Genomic DNA, 16,912 nt, shown 5'->3' on the forward strand with positions numbered 1-16,912 from the left:
CACAGCATTTCTCTGAATATTTCTGCATCATGTTTCCCATGTACACAAAATTTGGTGGAGAAGAGAGGTGATTTTCCTCTACTCTTCTTCCTGAATAGTTCTCTTCTGGCCAGTTTGTGCAGTTGACAAAACAGACAAACAAACCCCCCAAAACCTCATTCTACAGCTTAATAACAACATTCAAAGGAGCAATAAAAATAAAGGAAGGATGCACTTCAGTATTTCAGAAACTCAGCCCAGGAAGGAAAGATTTGTTTTCAGCTGAGGTTGAAGGAGCTTGAGCTGCAATCTTGACAGCAGCAGCATCAAAAGCAATTTCTCCAATAAACTGGTCTCCACTGTGCTTTTCTCCTTGCCCCCAGTGGCTCCCCTGGTTTTTGTTATCAGCAAAATATCTGCCGGGAAGTGGGGGCCAATGGCTGATTAAATTCTTTTTAGACAATGAGCAAATATGTACCAAGTGCATACTTTGTACAGCTCCTTGTGTGAGGGTCTGTAGGGGAAGCAGACTAGTGATGTTCGGCACCACCCTCTCCTTCGTGAACTGCTCATCCTTTGGCTTCCATTCGAGACTTCCCTGGTTCTTCCTCACAACTCTCAGGGACCTTTCTCCTTCTCCTTTGGCCAGTGGCCTTTGCTTCCTCAGCCCTAAGTGAGGGCACTTCACTCTCTTCTTCTGGCACCTGGTGTGGCCCCCAGTGTCCTTTGCCCTCTACTGCCCATCCCCACCCCCTGCTGCCTGCAGGGCATTTCCACCAAAAAGTGCCACCAGTACCTTACCCTCCTCAGAAGCTCCCTATTTAAGATGCTCCAAGCCACCAGCCTTGAAATCTCAGCTCTGTCTCAGCTGTGTCTTTGCCCTTTCCACTCCCTGAGTGCACGCATCTGCTCCCCTCCCAAGTCCTAGGGGTGTTCTTTGGAAATATTTTTCTTCCCTGTCCCTCCCTGCTGCACCCCGCCCCCCATCACTTTGCTGGTTCCTGGGCTGCAAGTTTCTGCCATCCCAAGTCTCCAGGGCCATTTAAGTGTCCTCTATAGGATGCACGTTCCACTCCAACCATTTTGAGGTGGCCAAGTACTGTCTGGTTAACTTGAGCCCCCTCACTTAGGTATCGTATGCTTTTTCTGCCATTTGGCCCCATCCCCCTTTCTAGTATGCATCCCATGACCCCTTACAGGCAGCCTCTGTTCAGGAAAGCTGGATCACCTTCTGAACACTGTTCACACACCCTGTCCACCTTGAGTGTCCTCCTGGACTCACCCCCACCTGGATCCATGATTTCTAGAATAGCTCAACCCCACTTCCTCCAAAAAGACTCCTTTTTTCCTCCACATCCCTGCCAACATTTGTTATTTGTCTTCTTTTTGATGATGGCCATTCTGACAGGTGTGAGATGGTGTCTCATTGTGATTTTGATTTTGCGCTTCCCTGATACTGGTGATGTTGAGCAGCTTTTCATACTCCTGTTGGCCATCTGCACTTCCTCTTTTGGAAAAATGTCTGTTCAGTTCTTCTGCCCATATTTTAAATGGTTGGTTTGCTTGCTTTTTAACTGAAGTATAGTTGATTTTAAATGTTGCATTAGTTTGTGGTATACAGCCTGGAGGGCCTTATGCTAAGTGAAGTAAGTCAGACAGAGAAAGACAAATACTGTAAGATATCACCTACATGTGGAATCTAAAAAAATACAATGAACTAGTGAATGTAACAGAAAAGAAACAGACTCACAAATGTAGAGAAGGAACTAGTGGTTACCAGTGGGGAGAGGGAAGAGGGAGGGGCAAGATGGAGGTGGAGGATTAAGAGGTACAAACTGTCAGGTATAAAATAAGCTACAAGGAAGTACTGTACAGCATGGGGAATATAGCCAATATTTTATAATCACTATAAGTGGAGTATAACCTTTAAAAGTTGTGAATCACTATATTATATACCTGTAACATAATATTGTATATCAACTATACTTCAATTAAAAAAATACAATATTATAAAATAAATACATAAAGTTAAAAAAATTTAAAGAGAGAAAGACTCCTTTGACTATTGCTGCCTCCCTTGATTGTTAAGTAGAATCCAAATCTCCATACCACCCCCATCACCAGTACTTTACACATTAGTTAATTAATTAATTAGAGTATAATTGACATGGCATTTGTTTCTGGTGTACAACATGATTTGATATTTGTATATGTTGCAAAATGATCACAATAAGTCTCGTTAGCATCCAGTTAAAAGACTTTTTTTCCTTCTGATGAGAATTTTCAATATCTACTCTCTTAGTGGCTTTCAAAAATATGTAATTCAGTATTATTAACTATACGTGCCATGCTGTACATTACATCCCCATGACTTATTTATTTTGTAGCTGGAAGTTTGTACCTTTGTACCCCTTCACCCATTTCAACCAACACCCCCCCCCAGGTAACCACCAATCTGTTATCTTTATCTATGAGCTTGTTTTTTTGTTTTTTTGTTTTTGTAGATTCCCACAAAGAAATGAGATCATATGGTGTCTGTCTTTCTCTGATTTGTTTCACTTAGCATAATGCTCTCAAAGTCCATCCATGTTTTTGCAAATGTAAGGATTGCCTGCAAATGTCAGGATAGCTGAATAATATTCCATTCTATGTATATTACCACCTCTTCATTACTCATTTATTCATTGAGGCACACTTAGGTTGCTTCCATAACTTGGCTATTGTAAATAATGCTGCAATGACATTGAGGGGTGGAGTGCATATATCTTTTCAAGTTAGTGTTTTCATTTCCTTTGGATAAACACCCAGAAGCAGAGTTGCTGGATCCTATGGTAGTTCTATTTTTAATTTTGTCGGGAACCTCCATAATGTTTTCCATAGTGGCTGCACCAATTTACATTCCCACATCCTCAGCAACACTCATTACCTCTTGCCTTTTTGATGATAGCCATTCTGACAGGGGTGAGGTGATAACTCATTGTGGTTTTGATTTGCATTTCCCTGATGATTGGTGATGATGAGCACCTTTTCATGTGCCCTGTTGGCCATCTGTATGTCTTCTTTGGGAAAATGTCTAGTCAGATTTGCCCATTTCTAAATCAGATTGTTTTTTTGCTGTTGAGTTATATGAGTTCTTTATGTATTTTGGAAATTAATCCCTTATCAGATATATGATTTGCAAATATTTTCTTGCATTCACTATCACTTTTTACGTTTTTATATTATTATTTAAAACTATTGAATTTTCAAGAGTCTATTTCATTCCATATGTCAGCAGATATTTACTTATTAAGTACAGGTTGTGTGACATTTCCATATCTTTCGTAGGCAATCTTCACAACCTGGTGAGGTGGGCCTCCTCCTCCTCATTTCACAGATAGGAAACATTGTTGCTCAAACTCCCACAGTTGGTCAGCAGCATTCTGCAGTCTCCCCTGGAATGCGCCCAAACTAGATACCAGAAATCTGATTTCTAATCCCAGTCCTGCTACCATCAGCTGTGTGACCTTGGGCATCTCACTTCTCTGCCTCCTTAACAGGAACGGACGTTTATAACTGTTAGATTCTAAGTGGCAACCTTAATCTTGTACCTCTTCAGCAGTGTTTCTAGACATAGAGAGTGCTCAATAAATATTTGTAGATTTGATTGTGGTAGGAGAAAAGTTACACCTTTAAGTTTGGCCAGGTGGGGAGAAAAAGGCTGCCTGGAAGGGTAGGGAGAAAACTAGGCTCAGGGTCTGTGGGTTGGGGGTGTGAAACGGGCAAGGCTTCCAGGAGCGGGGGAATTGGAAGCAGCTGAGGCCCGGAGGTGAAAAGTATCGGGGATAACAAGGGAGGTGGCAGGACATTCCGCTCTGGGGAAGGGTAAGGACAAAGCGGCGCTGGAGAGGGGTGTGAAGCCCGAGGTGAGATGGGGTGGAAAAGAGGTGCCGGTGTGGCGAGGGCGCGTGCCGGCCGGGCCGCGGAGGGGCGGTGTCGGGGTGCGGGGAGACGAGTCCTGAGGGCCGGGGCGGCGGGAGGCAACGCGGGAGTGCAGGGAGGGCTCGCCGGGCGTCTGGAGCGGGCGGGGCGGGCCGGCCCGGGAGGGGGCGTGGGGGCGCGGGGCTCCCGGGCCCCGGGGGGCGGCTCGGACGGCCCCGGCCCCTCCCCCCCGAGGGCGGGCGGCGGGCGTGGCGTGGCTCAGGCTTGTCCGGCCTCCTGGCGGCGCCTCGGCCCCTGCACTCGGGCCGGGCACTGCTGACTGCGGCGGGAGCGGGACCCGGGAGGCGGCGGCGACGGTAAGTGAGCCGGGAGCGGGCGCGGGCCGGCTGTACGGCGGGACCCGGAGGGGCTCGGGCTCCGCCAGGTGTCCGGAGCTCAGCCCGCGTGTCCGCCCTCCCAGCCCCGCGCGGCGCAGCGCCGGCCTCCAGGCGCGCGAGTGTTGGGGTTGGAAGGTGCGCTCCTGGCTCCCGCCCGCGCGCCCTGCCGGGAGGACGTGCGGAACAGATGGTGCGAGTTCCCGGGGGCCCGCGTCGCGGCCGGGACGAGGGAGGGGCTCCGGGAAGACTATAGTGAAGAGGGACTGGCAGCCCTGCCGCGACCCTCGGGCGCGAATGACAACTGGGAGTGAGCCAGGGTTCCTCCGGGACCCAAAAGAGCGCCTCAGACCCGGTCCGACCCTGCTTTACTGAATTGCTGGACGTTCTGGTCCCGACCATCCCTGGAAAAGAAAGGGCTGGTGGCCACTCCTCCCTTGCTTTCCAGGTCCAGACAGGTCGTCCCTGAAAGCCCCCGCCCCACGTAAAGCACATATCCAAGCTTTCCAAGGGACTTTTCCAAGTTGCATCACTGTTTGGCCTCTACATAGGTGCTTGGCTGTCATGCTGGAGTTAGTTACATAGGATTTTAGAAAACTTTGTATATTGACTGAGTATCTGTACCCCTTCACCTCAAGGCAGCAGTGCCTTTCCAACGCTGCTCACAACACGCTGTTCAAAACAGGATGGGAATTCTTTCGGGTATTGGTTCTCAAACTTGGCTGCTCATCTAGAAAGTTTAAAAAAAATACTGATGCCTAGGTTCCACCTCTAGAGATCTGATTCAGCTGGTGTAGGGTGCAACCGGGACCGTGGAATTTAAAAAGCCAGGTGATTCTAATGTGCTCTGGGACGTGCTTTTTGCTTCCCATGGCCGCTTTCTGAACTACTAGAGGTGATCTCAGGTACTCTTGACTCTACCTTCTGTAACCACCTCTTCACCTGAAGAGCCTGTCGTTTGGTGCTTTCCAACTTTAAACTGCAGATGGTGCCTTTTTCTGAAGTTCCTTTTGCTTCTTTCTCTGTTTACAGAAAATACTGCTAGTGCACTTTCTGTCAAGGAGGTGGGAGTGAAGGAATTAAAGTCATGAAGTCCTTGCAAGGGTCAAGGTTATAATACAGGGTCGTCCTCTTTAGGAAGAACTAAGTGATAGTTTGACTTGTCCTGTTTGGAAAGGATTTCAGATTAAAAGGAGGAAAAATAGTTTAGGATTCTGTCAGCTTTGGCAGACCCTGTGGCACAGATAATGATTTTGCATAAATATGGGGAATTTTTTTTTTAAGAACGCAAGCTGACAAGATCTTTAAGGTTTTGTGATAGCTATGGTGTTACTATGTGTGTTAAGCTTTATTGAGTAGTTTGGGCTTATTCTTGATGTGTGATTAAGCCCAGCAGATGTAACAGTGTACATTTCTTGTTGATAGAAAAGTCCCTGAGTCAGGGAATTGCTGCCTTTACAGTAACACGACACATCTGAGGTGAGACCTTGGCCACTTGTCAAATGATCTTAAAAATGATAGGGAAATACTACTAAGGAAAACCTGAACATGTGTATACATTGAGTGGATTTGATCATATGTTTTCTTAAAGTGTGTTTTCAGTGTCCTTGTTATTGACGGTCTCTTGGGATCTTGGTTAATACTGTGGTACCGAAGTATGATGTTGCTATTAGATTCCCACTTATATGTTGCTACCTGGCCACAGTGGATTTTATTTTTTTCTTAGGTGCTGGCCCACTATATTGCATTTTTATTAGTAGTGGAGTGACATACTTATAAGAGAATGCCTTCCAGAGGTGGAGGAGCATTTGTGTTCATTTTTACCTCCTAACCTGAGTCAAATAACGTTGATTTTTGAAAAATACAAAATTTTAAGTTTTGCCCCAGTTGGTTTTTCTCTTTTTCCCATCTTCCACTACCATGCCCTGCTCTTATCATTGTGTTCAATTGCTGGAAGTGGAGCCCGCTGTGGCAGCCGTCTTAATTGTCTTGGCTGGAGAATGGAGGTTATGTGGAGTGCATGGTCTCACAGGGTGGCCCCTGACCCGAATCCTCAACCTTTGGGGGAAAAGACCATATGGAAAGTGTTTTTCCTACTGTTGAGGTTTTTTGGACCAGGCTAACAAAATGAAGTCAGTTATTGACTGGAGTGTTGACTTCCTAATCTTGTCTCCATTGGTGGGGAAGATGTTTATTTGAGAATGCTGTTGACCTCTTAGTGACTGATGAGTTACACCTGAACAGCAACAGTTAAACTGTGACTATAATGGTACGTTCTGGAAAAAAAAAAGTGTATGTAAATATGGACCTAAACAGATTTATTTAAACATTTCTTCCTTTGGAGTAGCAGCTCTTAATATTCTAAAGTGATTTAGAAGAAAGTAAGTGAAGGAAGAGTGAGGGGCTTCATTTAGAGAAAGGGTTAACAGCATTCAAAGAGGGATCTTGGATTTGTGTTAAAAATAGACTGCCCTATTGGTTTCCCTTTTTTTTTTTCCCCCTTTAAGTAGGGACAGTTAATTTGCTTGTGCTGATGGGGTGGGGGGTGGTTAAAGAACTTTAATGGCCTCCTTAACTCCCTTTCTCCCTGCAACCCTTTTATCTAAGAGATGCCATTGACCCTTTTAAAAAACACCACCGATTTTGTGCTCTTCCTTTCCTTCCCTCCTCTGAACTGAGCCTGGCACTAAAGGGCACTGAAATGGCTGAGAGGTTGGCATCAGAGGAGGAAAACAAAGTTCAAGGGGAATTGAAAATTGGGTAACTTTCCCTGAATGACCAAGTGCTTGATTCTGTCATGTGACATGGCTATTATCAAGAAACAAGTTATGCCATGAAACCCCTGAAGATGGAAAAGTAAGAAAAAAAGGGGACTTGATGGAAATAGCACCAGGGTGTTGACTGGCTTTCACGCAGGGGAAGTATGTTGGAGTTTCCAGTCAAACGCCCCAGTTCCAGCTGCCTGCCCCCTTCCCTTTCGTCTTCACTGTTCCCCATCCCCCAAACCAGTATCCCTGGGAGAGAGTGCTTCATCTGAAATGCACACCAAATTTTTGTTTTTGTTGTTTCATTTCTTTAATCACTTTAACAAGTTCAATTCTTACAAAGCCCTGGCAAAGCTCTGTATTGCTCACTGAGTTTTTGGTAAACAGGGTACAGCCCCCGACTTAGGGAGCTTGAAGTCTGGTGATGTAAATCGGGGGTCACGGTAAGTCGGGAGCGCTTAGACCCACGATGAGCATAAAGAGCTGTGAGGGGAGCCGTGTGCCACCTGGCTTGTCCCACCTGGATAGTAGTGCCTCCTCATTTCATGGGCACAGCGGGCACAAGAAAAGCTCTACTTAGGCGTAAATTATTTTATTAAGTCTCTACATTAAGTTTTAAATAACCGATTTCAGATACTTTCTGATGGAGGAGAGGGAAGCATTCAAACACAGGTGCAGAGGGGATGTGGGGAGTGAGGAAAGAGGAAGCCACATTCTGGCAGATGTGATTGGCTTAAGGAGTACTTAACCACACGGTTCAGGGATGTTACCTGGGGTTGGGAAGCTGGTGGAGGATGTGGCTGGCTCCATCTCTGGCATGCTGGTAACTGAAGCATACACATGTGAGCAGTGGCTGCCTCTCCTGTGCAGCACGGCCGGGAGGAGAGGCCAGCAGCTGTTGTACTGGACATGCACGTGGTTTGGTTCTTGTCTGTGACTCCAGCCAGTGTGTGGACATTCATTCTTTATCATACTCTTTCACTTTAGCTCAGGTTTCCTTGAACAGACAGGTGTTCCTTGGACAGCACCCTGCTTTTCCCTTGGGAAGGTGGTTTCCAAACAGCTGACCCATGTGACTAATAGCCCTAGGGTGTAAAGAGTAGTTAGCAGTGGGCTTGGCGCTTGTCTCTGTTGCTCTGACACCCCTCCGTTTCAGAGGTAGGAGGCAATGGCCTCACTTTACAGATGCAGAAACTGAGGCCTCAGAGGTGCTGGACCCTGGGCAGCTTGGGTGCTTGCAAGCAGTGGTAGAGCTGAGGTTCAAGTGCTCGGGTCAGCCTGAATTCAAAGCTAAGGACTTTCCACCGCTCCGTGTGCCTCTTAAGAGCTGATTGAGAAATTGTGTTTTCCGTGCCTTGTTTTTCTAACATCATAGTCTCCTTCAGTCTGGATTGATTTGCTGTTTCCCTCTACTGGACGATGTGTAATCTTAGACTTAAGAGTACTGCAGGCTTGTTCTCTCTGGGGAAATCGTATGAAATCTTATTTTTCTGGCTTTTTTCATGGAGAGGGTAGGTGAGGCTGTTTAAAAAGGCGCTGCATGGATCCCAGATCATAGGTTAGAGAGACATTATCTTCAAGATAATGTCTTGCCCTTCTTCAAGATTTGTGAACCTCTGAATTTCTGTAGATGATTGTTGGATAAGAGATTAAAAAACAAAATTCAGTGTTGAACATTCTGGAGCAACACGAAGCTGGGCACGTTCAATTCCCATTTGTGGTACATAAACATAAACAAAACTTGGCTGCGTTGTAATTACCTCAAGCTCTTAAAATTATAGGTGAGAAGGGTTCAGAGGCTGCGCAAAGCTGTAATTAGCAAAGGTGAGTTGAAAACAGGGTTACTGTGTGTGTGTCCATTACTATAATGGGCTCTGGCTCTGTGTTTCGTCCTAAGAAGGATCAGCTCCGGGGAACACTTGCAGGGGACTCAGTGGAGGGTCGTCATGGACTTAGTGTTTGGGATTAGCGCACAGGGTGAACCTGAAATATTTCAGCCGACCTGGCTGGCAGCGCCTTGTCTTATAGGGCGGGGTTTATTCCCCGCTGCCCAATCACAGGGCTTTCGACTTGCCTCAGGTAGGGTACATAATGTCTCAGGCTGTTACTTTGTAGGTTTCTTAAGTCTGTAAAAACCTTTTATTATTAATAATCTTTCACTGTTGCTTCCCTCTTTGCTAGAGAATTGAGGCAAGATAACCAAGATTTTCTACTTTTGGCTTCAGTAATTCTCTTGGGTTTTACCTCTGACTTCCCCTGGCTTTCTACCCTGTATTTTACTGCATTTGAGACAGGCACTCTGTTTTCCCCTTGCAAATTGGAGTCTGTTTAGGGACGAGGACCCCTACGACCATAATCAGGGATCCTGTGACCAGGGATCAGTGTTGTTAGTCCCATTTTCCAGCTGAGGAACCTAGAGAGGTCCAGAGTTGGTACTAAGCGGGAGTTTGGGGATTCCAGCTTCGAGTTTGAGATACTGTAACAGCTGTCCTCTTTTGATTTGATTACAAAGGAAAAAGAAACTGCCGAGTTTTCGAAGTTGTGCAGAGGTTCTTGTACATCCTCTGAACTAATCCATTTCCTTGAGCTTTGCTGTAGCGGTATTATAGCTTTAAAAAAAATTTTGATTCTCCACCATTTTTGCCCATGAAATTATTAAAAACAGTGACTTACTCAGAGTTATACTGCAGCAGCTAAAAAGTTAATTAGCCTCTCTCATTGCCCTAATCAAATATCAAAACCTGGAAAGTTTACTGAGAGTGGTGATTGCCTTGTGAAAGCTTTAAGAGTTGGAGAGGAACTGATAAAGAATGAAGGGAGAGATAAGAGAGAGGTTTGCAAAGGGACTGCTGGGTGGAGTTTACCAAATTTCAGACTTTTTCTAACTTGTGAGTTACAGGTTTGGGGCTCAAGCACCTTTGTTACACATGCAGTCAGACCAGCTCAGCCCTAACAGTGCTGCCTTGAGCCACCTGTAAGCTTTTTGGGGGGTAGGGTGTAGGGTTGGAGAGAGGAAGTAGGGAAGCCTGGCAGAGGGTGGGGGTTGAGGGGCTTGGGGGGTGGGGAGGATTAGAGCCACTAGTTACCTGGTTCTTTGGGTCTGGTCTGCTCAGGGCATGACCACCTCTCACTCCAGGTAGGGTACCTGCAGTGAGTCCAGCTTCCTGGGTGTGAGGCAGCTGGGTGGGTGGGGTACAGAAGAGACAGAGGATCACCAGACTTCTCAGGAGGCCTGCCCAAATCAGTCATTCTCATAATAATAGCAAATGCCTCTAGAGCACTGGCCTCTAGCCCTGACAGTGTTTAACCGAGCAGCTCTGTGAGTTAGGTACTATCACAAACCCAGCTTCAGGTTGGGGAAAGAAGGCCATGAGAAATTGGGCCACTTGTCAGAGCTGTGTAGCTACCAAGTGGTCCGTCGGATCCAGGCTTCACACTCGTCTGGCCCTGAGCTGTGCCTCTTTGGACCCGGAGCCTGGTTGCTGCTCAGGCTCCTCATTCATCCACTCAATACCCCAACTCGTTCATTTCTTCACAGGTTGTTGGCTGCTTGGACATGGCTTTATCTCAGCAGTTAGAACACCACCTGCGCCCTTTGCTTACATGTCTGGCCCCCCAAACCTGTAAACAAACCTGAGAAGAGGAGGGATGTCGCCACTAACCTCACATCCCTGTGCCTAGCAGAAAATAGCTGCTCAGTGAGGTTCTGTGGGAGGAAGGATGGATATCAGTCAGCCCTTTGAAACGTGACATCCTGTGCTTCACCTGTCTGCCTGCTAGGAGTCATGATGATTTCTAAACAGAAAAACAGACAAGGGCTGGGAAAGGTGAAGAGTTTGGGGGGAATGTTTCACCGAAATAATCAGGGGGGATTCTTGATGAAAGCATGTTTTGATAATGTATTTATTGCAAGCTTTTATGGCCAGTGATGTGTGTTGTTTGTCTTTGTGCTTAAAGCATTTATTATTCGAAGGGCATGCCTACCCCCGGCTTGCAGATGATTTTGTGAGTCAAGGAAGTCCTTCAGACTTCCAGGCGTTGTTGGGACTGTTCTTGCCCACCAAGCCAGCAGGCTGTGTGTTTGGAGTTGAGGATCAAATCCCTGGAGGATTCAAGTCCACCGTCCATGTTCCCAGGGCAGGGATCAATATAACATTCAAACATGTAAGCTGGTGGAAGGTCTGTCTATCTGTTGTCTCCTCCTTCCGTCTTCACTCGGTGGGTTGAGAGCATTGGGGTCTCACCTGCTTGAACTGGTTTGCCCATCACAAGGAGTGTGGTGGTCTGGGCAGCTTCCTCATCCACTTTAGGAAAATGGGCATGTAGCCCTTAGCTCATAGAGTTGTTAGGGCAGCATCTCTGTGACAAAGTACAGTAGCCCTGAAACGGGGCCCCACTGGGAGACATTTGGCAGTATCTGGAGACGGCTTGGTTGTTAGTGGTGGCTACTGGCATGTTGGTGGGTAGAGGCCAGAAAAGATGCTGAGCATGCTACAATGCACAGGACAGTCCCCACAACAAAAAATCTTGCAGCTCCCAAAGTGAGCAGTTGGAGGCTGAGAACCTGGCCAGGTGGCACCTTTAACAGCGGTGGTGGTTTTTAACATCTCTTATCAAAGGAAACTTTTGGCTAGTGACATACAGCCCTGCTTTCTTAAGTGGGGTGGAAGGAATGGAATTTAACCTTTTGCTGGGGCTTCTGGGACACTCCACAGGGGCCCCTGAAATGTGGGAAGACTTGCTTTCCTCTCCATTAAGTGCTCTTTAACTTCATTTGTAATTGCGTGCTCCTATTTACATATAAATAATACATACACATTTACATGTAAATAACTTATATGCTAAAAAAAAATCCCTGGCTCTTCAGGAAGGCTGTAGCATGGGGTCCTGGAGAAGAAGCCAGGACCCGCTGTGTGGCCTGAGGTCAGCTCCAGACCTTGGGAGGCTGGCTTTTCTCTGTGGAAGGATGAGTGATCGCATCACCCTGCTGTCTTATCGTATTGTTCCCAGGACTAAATAAAATAAATCTGAACCCATGAGAATAGCTCTGTATACGTGAAGTAATTCTACACACATGAAGGTGTAGTTTGATTCCTAAGACGTGCTTTTGAACATGTTTGTCAGAGAACTCCATGCATAAGTGGTCCCTTGGGAAATGCCACCAAAAACGGATTAGGAGCACAAGGAACTATATTCAATATTTTGTAATCACCTTTAATGAAAGAGTATGGAAATGAATATATGTATGTATATGCATGACTAGGACATTGACACATTGTAACTGACTATACTTCAATTAAAAAAAAATGAATTAGGGCTCAAGAACCAGAGAATATCCATGTTGGGGGCCCAGTGGTAAACGAGGCCCAGAAAACACGCCTGCAGGGGAGCGTACAGTTTGGAGGCTATGTGCCCAGGGTTGAGGGCATGAGTGTGGGTGTGCACGACCTTGTCATCTCCCTCTGGGTTCATCCTTTGGCTTTTCCCCTGTTGACCAGGGGACCCGGGTCAAGCTCCTTGACCTCCTTGTGTTTTGGTTTCCTTGCCTGTGAATGAGGCCAGTGATAGCACCACTGCCCCACAGCACCCACAGCTGTTGGGGGAAGTGACCTACCTTTAAGTGCATAGTGCACATGGGAAGCTTAGTTCAGTAAATGAGTTGTTAATAGTAAGTGATATTTATTACTCTGGGCTATGGCAGGTACTCTTTTACTCCAGTGAGGAAAGGGTTCCTCCCAGGTTAAGGGCTGAGAAAAGATTTTTCCGGAGTTCCTGTTATCAATTTTTAATCTTACTGTGGTAAAATTCACACAATGTAAAGTTGACCATTTTAGCCAATTTACGGTGGATGGGTCAGTGGCATGAAGTCCATTCCCAGCATTGCACAACCATCACCGCTATCTCATTCCAGGACTTTTTCATCACCCCAGAAGGAAATCCTGTAACCCAGTAGGCAGGCATTTCACATTGCCCTCTCCCCCCAGACCCTTACACTGCCAGTCTGCTTTCTGTGTCTGTGGCTTCCCCTGTTCTGGGCATTCTATGTAAATGGGATCATACAACACGCGGCCCTGCGGTCTGACTTCTTAGTGTCACATTTCCCAGGCCCACCTGTGTACCGCAGGGAATGCCAGCACCTCACACCTTTTACCTGGTGTCTTTGTGGAATAATGCAAGACTCAGTGCCATCAGGCCTGTTCTCCCACATCGTGTCCTGTTTTCAGACTTTAAAATGTCAGTCTTCATTTGTTTGGGTGCTTTTTGGCGAGCCTTAGTTTTCCTACTTTCCCTATCCAGTGATTCCAGTGACCCTAGAAATGAATATTGGAATGAAGCTCTCATGCCGAGTTCTTGGTGCTGCTGGGGAGTAGGTCTTTTATTTCTGAAGAGTGAACGGCGGGAGCACACTGGCCCCCAGAGTTGTGTTCACTTCCCCAGGACAGCGTGGCAGGTTTGAAAAAAAACTAGTTTCTGGAAAGAACACCCACCAGGCCCTTTTATTCCTCTGTTTAAGAGCTTTCCACATGAGAAGTGGCCCTCAATTAAGTCGTTTAATACAAACCTCCCTCTGTTTTAAAGCTGTCTTGGGAAGTGTTTACATTGAATGCCACTGCAGGCTTCTGAGTGAGGAGCTGTGGAGTGAGGGCTCCTTAACCTGTGACTTTAATCACGTCGTCTGCAGTAGGTTTCCAGGTGGAGGCCTGACTGGATTTGTCATTGGCCCAGACAACCTGAACTCTATCCTCCTCCCACCCCCTCAGCCATCACTGGTGGGAGATTCTGAGAAGCCTAAAGCCCTATAGAGATGGAAAAGTAGCTCCTGGAGAGAGGCTAGGCTGAATGGAGGTGGTGTGCCAAGCGCCCCCACCCCCCGCCCCACCTCCACCCTGCCCCCCAGTTCTGATCCTAGTAACAGGGTTGGTGGCTTCAGTGAGAAGAGACGAAAGCAGTTAGGAGAGCAGCTCAGGGCTCTGAGATTCTGGGTCCTTGAGGCGAGGCCTGAGCTTTCAGCCAGGATTCAGCACTTTCCTGGGTGAAGGGCCATGGGCCCTTAGAGCTGAGGAGGCTCTGCTTTCTGCTCTGATTCTGGAAAGGTGAATAGGCCCAGCTAAGAGGAAGCAGGGTGTTGGCAGCTTTGGGGGCTTACGAGGTTCTTTTGTGGGAAACACTAGGATTTATCACAGAGGAGTGTCCAGGGAAAAGCTGTGTGCTGAAATCAAGGGTGCTCTGGGGTGGCCTTCCCTTTGTGCTGCTGTCCTGGGGCTCCAGGACAGGAGGATGGGGAAGCCCAGATCCTGGCACGGGTTGGGGTTTGCAGAGAGGCTGCAGGGCCTGGTCCTTGTGAGCCTGGACTCTGGCCCTGGACTGCCAGGGCCAAATCCTGCCTCCGAGGTTATATGTTTTATGAGTTAACCTGTGTAAAGTACTTAGAACAGTGTCTGCAAGGGGAGGTGTATATGGGTATGTGCTTATTATTCTGACACTTATGTGAATCCCCAGTCAGAGTCGAAAAATGCTTCTTATTTTTGGAGCTAATTCACCTCCATACCCAGCAGGCTTGTGCAATCCATGGGAGAGAGTGAGGTCACTGAACCCTTAAAATAACATGACATACAGATGGGGTAATCATGCTTGATGAATCTGTTAAGTTCTCTGAGGGACAGAATAAATGTGGTAAGAAGGGCAAACCAGTGGATATAATTTATTTAGATTTCCCAAAGACCTTTGAAAAGACTTAATGCCAAAGGTTATTAAATATGTGAGTCTCCCATGGCTCTGTATGTGGAGGTCTTTTAAGAGTATATTTGTGGAAGGAAGTAGATTTCATCATCAATAAGTATAAGAATCAGATCCTTAAATGCTCAGATGCTGAATTTCATTCCTTTTGTGATTTAACCCCAGACAATGAGTGAATAAAATGAATAGAAGCTTTGTCAACACCCACTGCTCTCCCCCAGTAGGATTTAGGAAGCTTGGGGGTTTGCTAGACTCAAAAGATACCTGTAGGAATTACTACTTTTTGTATGTAATTTTTCATAGTGCTCCATTTCCTGTGGGCTTGGCATGGTTCCTCATGTGTAGGAGTGCTCTGTGTGTGTGTGAAAGATGAATAAATTAAGACCCCCTTAAAATAAGCACGAATATTTCACTAGTGCATGTCTACTACTACTACTCCAGGCAGACTTACCATTATATTTGGTCTTTTGATGGTTGTAGTAGTTTTTGCTACATAATGTTGCTGTGTAACAAACAATCCTTGATCTCAGTGCATTACAACCATAGGCGTTGGTTGGGTGTGGTTTGGTGGACCGAGGCTGGCCTTAGGTGGGCCAGGCTAGATTTCAGGCTTCTGTCTGCCAGGTCTATTCCATGTATGCTTATTCTACGGCCTAGGCTGAAGGGACAGCAGTTTTGCTGCCCCCTAGGGCATGCTCATCTTGTGACAGATCATGGTAGCCTAAGAGGGCAGGTGGAAATGCATGAAGCCTTGTTTGGCTTTGGCCCATAACCACTGGTCAACACAAATCACATGGCCAAGCCCAACATCAGTGCGGTGGGCAAATGTACTCAGGCCATCCTCATGGGAGGTACTGCCAAGTCAAAGAAGGGGGATTTATAACCCCATGATAGGGGAGCGGATGCTAAAAACAGTGATTGAATCCATCATAGTGGTCGAGAATAAATGAGATGGATGAGAAAAGTATGAGTTAAACCAGCCTTTTGAAAGCTTGCTAAACCTAGGCCAGTGGGGTAAAGAGAGAGTCTCATGTTTTGCCCAGGTACCAGCCTAGGCCTTGGTAATGACTATAAGTTAGCCTGGCGTGCACAGACTTTCAGCTCAATGTCAGTTCACATTCATTCACTACAGCCGTGCTCCTGGGAGTTGCACTTACCTGTGGGGGTAGCAGAAGTGGTGGGCCGGGTTTCCTTCTGGTCAGCAGTCCTGACCTGACAGGGGTGACAGGGAGAATGGGGAGGGCCAGTGTATCCAAGGAAGTCAGGGGCTTGGCTTAACACTTTGCATGGCCCCCTCTTGGCAGAGGTCTGTGGGAATCAGCCTAACTCCCACCTCCAATTGTCTGTTACGGTTTCTCATCAGGCTCTTCGTGCACTCTACCCCCATCTTTATAAGGATTCTGGGCCTTAGTTTCAGGAGTCCTGCTTTTACCTTTGAAGAAATAGTCTAGGTGACTTCTGCCAGCTGACTCACAAGTAGCAAATCCAAACTAGATCATCCAGTTTCCAGTCTAGCGTTGTCCTTCCACACCCTGGTGACTGCCGCAGCCCAGCAGAGTCATGATGACTCTAAGGCATTAGAGTATATCCTGGTCCAGTGGGGAAGTGTCTGCTTTCCTGAAGGAGCCAGATGGACCTTGCTCTGATGTGCAGGGATGCCTCAGAAGAAGCAGAATGAAATATTGGCCAAGGGTAAACAGTCTTTGTGTCACCTTTTTGCAATATGTCTTTTTTGGGGGGTGGGTGGGTAATTAGGTTTATTTATTGATTTATTATGATTAGTTTTTTAATAGAGGTACTGGGGATTGAACCTAGGACCTTGTGCATGCTAAGCATGCACTCTATCCCTGAGCTATATCTTCCCCCTCAATGTGTCTTTTTTGGGAAGGGAAAGAGCTGCTAGACTCTCCAAGGAAGAAAAGGTTTTGGCTATTAAGAGAAAACTCACTGAGAATAGATGGGACTAAAACCCCCTGAAGTCAAGTCTGTGAGGAGACAAACTCTTATGTGCCGTGGGTGGGGTTATGAATCCAGTGGGCTTCTTCTGGAGAACAGTTCGGCAATGGGAAGACTTTTCACCTGAAAGTAAACAATTAAAAGTGATTTAAATAGTAAGGATATTTGTTAGCTCATGTA

At 46.6% G+C, this 16,912-nt stretch overlaps 1 protein-coding gene across 3 annotated transcripts in view; it reads left to right on the forward strand.

Annotated features, from left to right (window-relative positions):
- The first annotated feature begins 4,105 nt into the window (after window positions 1-4,105).
- The window catches only part of CGNL1 (cingulin like 1), a 144,068-nt gene continuing 131,261 nt past the window's right edge, over window positions 4,106-16,912 (forward strand). For all 3 annotated transcript variants that reach the window (XM_074366188.1, XM_074366190.1, XM_074366189.1), the window contains exon 1: window positions 4,106-4,256. The gene's annotated coding sequence lies outside the window, so the exon portion shown is untranslated. The remainder of the gene's footprint in view (window positions 4,257-16,912) is intronic.

This window comes from Camelus bactrianus, chromosome 6, assembly GCF_048773025.1.
Source record: "Camelus bactrianus isolate YW-2024 breed Bactrian camel chromosome 6, ASM4877302v1, whole genome shotgun sequence".
Lineage (NCBI taxonomy): Eukaryota > Metazoa > Chordata > Mammalia > Artiodactyla > Camelidae > Camelus > Camelus bactrianus.